The sequence below is a fragment of the Arachis stenosperma genome, chromosome 9 (genome assembly GCF_014773155.1).
Source record: "Arachis stenosperma cultivar V10309 chromosome 9, arast.V10309.gnm1.PFL2, whole genome shotgun sequence".
Taxonomy (NCBI): Eukaryota; Viridiplantae; Streptophyta; class Magnoliopsida; order Fabales; family Fabaceae; genus Arachis; species Arachis stenosperma.
In genome coordinates, this window is record NC_080385.1 from 66,899,161 (window position 1) to 66,903,413 (window position 4,253).

Below are 4,253 nucleotides of genomic sequence, written 5' to 3' on the forward strand. Positions count from 1 at the left end.
ACAAGTTATGTCAGAGGAGTTGAAGTGAATTTCAGTCCAGCAGCCATCACTAGAGCCCTAAAGTTGAAAACCATAACTTATGCAGAGCCTAGTTATGAGACCAGATTGCAGATGGAAAACAATCCTGATGAGATCTTGCAAGGGTTATGTATGGAAAACACAGACTGGGAAAGAGATTCAAAAGGGATCCCAAGCCACTTGAAAAGAATAAATCTCACTCCTGTGGCCAAGGGATGGTATGAGATAGTAAGGAGGAGATCTATCCTTCCTACTGGAAACGCCTCTTGGGTCACAATCAAATGAGCATTCTTGACATACTGCATCCTACATGGAGGTGAAATCAACCTCGCACAACTCATAGCCGACAGTATTCAAGAGATGGCCAACAACACAAGCAAATCAAGTGGTCTTGGCCATCCAAGTACAATTCTCAGACTGTGCAATAAAGCTGGAGTAATCTTTGAAGATGAAGACACAGAAAAAGTGAAAAAAGGGAAAGGAATCACCAAGAGGAGTATGGAAGGGTTGAATGAAGAAGATGATCAAGAGGGAGTGGTAGCTAATGAGCGGATAATTTATACGCTTTTTGGCATTGTTTTTAGTATGTTTTTAGTATGATTTAGTTAGATTTTAGTATATTTTTATTAGTTTTTAGTTAAAATTCACTTTTTTGGACTTTACTATGAGTTTGTGTGTTTTTCTGTGATTTCAGATATTTTCTGGCTGAAATTGAGGGACCTGAGCAAAAATCTGATTCAGAGACTGAAAAGGACTGCAGATGCTGTTGGATTCTGACCTCCCTGCACTCGAAATGGATTTCCTGGAGCTACAGATACCCAATTGGCGCGCTCTCAACGGCATTGGAAAGTAGACATCCTGGGCTTTCCAGAAATATATAATAGTCCATACTTTTCCCAAGATTTGATGGCCCAAACCGGCGTTCCAAATCAGCTCAAAACTGCCCGGCGTTAAACGCCGGAACTGGCACAAGAATGGGAGTTAAACGCCCAAACTGGCACAAAAGCTGGCGTTTAACTCCAAGAAGAGTCTCTACACGAAAATTCTTCAATGCTCAGCCCAAGCACACACCAAGTGGGCCCGGAAGTGGATTTTTATGTCATTTACTCAGCCCGAAAGTTTTCATGATTTTTCAAAATCAAATCTTTTTCAAATCATATCTTTTCAATCATACATTTCCAAAATCAATTTCTTTCCATTTTCAAAAATACTTGCTAACAATTAATGATTTGATTCAACATTTCAAGTATGTTGCCTTTTCTGTTGAGAAAGGTTTAATGTCTGAATCATATCTTTTAAATTTCTTGTTAGCCAAGTCATTAATTTTCAAAATCAAATCTTTTTAATTTGTTTTTCAAATCATATCTTCTCAATCAAATCTTTTTAAAACTATATCTTTTCAATCATATCTTTTTAATCACATCTTTTTCAAAATATTTTTCAATCATATCTTTTGATTTCTAATTTCAAATTCTTTTTCAAAATCACTTTATTTCTTTCCCACTCTTAGTTTTCGAAAATCATCAATCAATTTTTCAAAATGTTTTTAAAATCTTTTTAATTTATTTTTGAAAATTTCTTCCCCTCTTCTAACATCCTTCTATTTATGGACTAACACTACTCCTCAATGCACAATTCGAACTCTATCTTTCTTGATAAGTTCGAATTCTTCTACCTCTTCCTTCTATTTTTCTTTTCCTCTGACACCTCAAGGAATCTCTATACTGTGACATAGAGGATTCCATATTTTCTTGTTCTCTTCTCTTTCATATGAGCATGAGCAAAGACAAAAGCATTCTTGTTGAGGCTGACCCTGAACATGAAAGGACCTTGAAGCGAAAGCTAAGAGAAGCAAAAGCACAACTATCTGTAGAGGACCTAACAGAAATCTTCAAACAAGAAGAAGACATGGCAGCCGAAAACAACAACAATGCCAACAATGCAAGGAAGGTGATGGGTGACTTTACTGCACCTACTCCTGACTTTTTTGGGAGAAGCATCTCTATCCCTGCCATTGGAGCAAACAACTTTGAGCTTAAGCCTCAATTAGTTTCTCTAATGCAACAGAATTGCAAGTTCCATGGACTTCCATTGGAAGATCCTCATCAGTTTTTAGCTGAATTCTTGCAAATCTGTGACACTGTCAAGACTAATGGGGTTGACCCTGAGGTTTACAGATTTATGCTATTCCCTTTTGTTGTAAGAGACAGAGCTAGGATATGGTTGGACTTGGACTCACAACCTAAAGAAAGCATGAACTCTTGGGAAAAGCTAGTCAATGCCTTCTTGGCAAAGTTCTTTCCACCTCAAAAATTGAGTAAGCTTAAAGTGGAAGTCCAAACCTTCAGACAGAAGGAAGGTGAATCCCTCTATGAAGCTTGGGAAAGATACAAACAATTGATCAAAAATTGTCCCTCTGACATGCTTTCTGAATGGAGCATCATAGGTATCTTCTATGATGGTCTGTCTGAACTGTCCAAGATGTCATTGGATAGCTCTGCTGGAGGATCTCTTCATTTGAAGAAGACGCCTGCAAAAGCTCAGGAACTCATTGAAATGGTTACAAATAACCAATTCATGTACACTTCTGAAAGGAATACTGTGAATAATTGGACGAATCAGAAGAAAGGAGTTCTTGAGATTGATACTCTGAATGCCATATTGGCTCAGAACAAAATATTGACTCAGCAAGTCAATATGATTTCTCAAAGTCTGTCTGGAATGCAAGCTGCACCAGGCAGTATTAAGGACGCTTCATCTGAAGAAGAAGCTTACGATCCTGAGAACCCTTCAATGGAAGAGGTGAATTACATGGGAGAACCCTATAGAAACACCTATAATCCTTCATGATGGAGAAATCATCCAAATCTCTCATGGAAGGATCAACAGAGACTTCAACAAGGTTTCAACAACAATAATGGTAGAAGAAATAGGTTTAGCAATGGCAAGCCTTTTCCATCATCTTCTCAGCAACAGACAGAGGATTCTAAGCAGAGCCACTCTGACTTAGCAACCATGGTCTCTGATCTAATTAAAACCACTCAAAGTTTCAAGACTGAAACAAGGTCCTCCATTAGAAACTTGGAGGCACAAGTGGGTCAGCTGAGTAAGAAAGTTATTGAACTCCCTCCTAGTACTCTTCCAAGCAATACAGAAGAGAATCCAAAAGGAGAGTGTAAGGCCATCAACATGGCCGAACTTGGAGAGGAGAAAGAGGCAGTGAGTGCCACTGAGGAAGGCCTCAATGGATGTTCACTGGCCTCTAATGAGGAACCATGGGAATCTGAGGCTCACACTCAGACTATAGAGATTCCATTGGATTTACTTCTGCCATTCATGAGCTCTGATGAGTATTCTTCCTCTGAAGAGGACGAAGATGTCACTGAAGAGCAAGATGCTAAGTACCTTGGAGCAATCATGAAGCTAAATGACAAGTTATTTGGTAATGAGACTTGGGAGGATGAACCCCCTTTGCTCACCAAAGAACTGGATAACTTGACTAGGCAGAAATTACCTCAAAAGAGACAGGACCCTGGGAAGTTCTCAATACCTTGTACCATAGGCACCATGACTGATGTGCGGAAAACGTTCCGACATAAAACTCACCGGCAAGTGCACCGGGTCGCATCAAGTAATAATACCTCACGGGAGTGAGGTCGATCCCACAGGGATTGAAGGATTGAGCAATTTTAGTTTAGTGGTTGGTTTAGTCAAGCGAATCAAGATTTGGTTGAGAGATTTGTGATTAACAGAATTTAAATTGCATGGAAAGTAAAGGGAATGGGTAAATTGCATGAAATTAAAGAGAACTGAAATTTAAAGTGCTGAATCTTAAAGAACAAGAAATTAAATGGCAGAAATTTAGAACGCAAGAAATGTAAATTGCAGAATCATAAATTGCAAGAAATGTAAATGGCTTGAATTATAAAGGGAATTGGGAATTGGATTTGCAGAAATTAAACAAGGAAAAGTAAATTGCCACAAACAGAGAAGTAGAAGATAACTTGGATTGAATCGGATCTAAAAACAGAAATGTAAATGAGATTGAAAAGCATTAAACAAAGAATGTAAAATTGGAATTCAGATCTCAGGACCCAAGAGACTAGATAACCAAGTCTAGATCTCAATGCCTTCCTAGATCCACCAAGAACAATTTCAAAGGAAATGAAGATTGCAGAGAAAGTAGATGAAGAAGCAATTAACCAAAACGGAAATTCAATTGTGCAGTAAAATTA

General features: G+C 38.3%; 1 non-coding gene across 1 annotated transcript; it reads right to left on the bottom strand.

The window, feature by feature from the left end:
• Positions 1-2,337: 2,337 nt before the first annotated feature.
• LOC130953498 (small nucleolar RNA R71) lies at positions 2,338-2,445 on the bottom strand. The gene has a single exon (XR_009075667.1). It is a non-coding gene; the product is annotated as a small nucleolar RNA R71 (small nucleolar RNA).
• Positions 2,446-4,253: the final 1,808 nt, after the last annotated feature.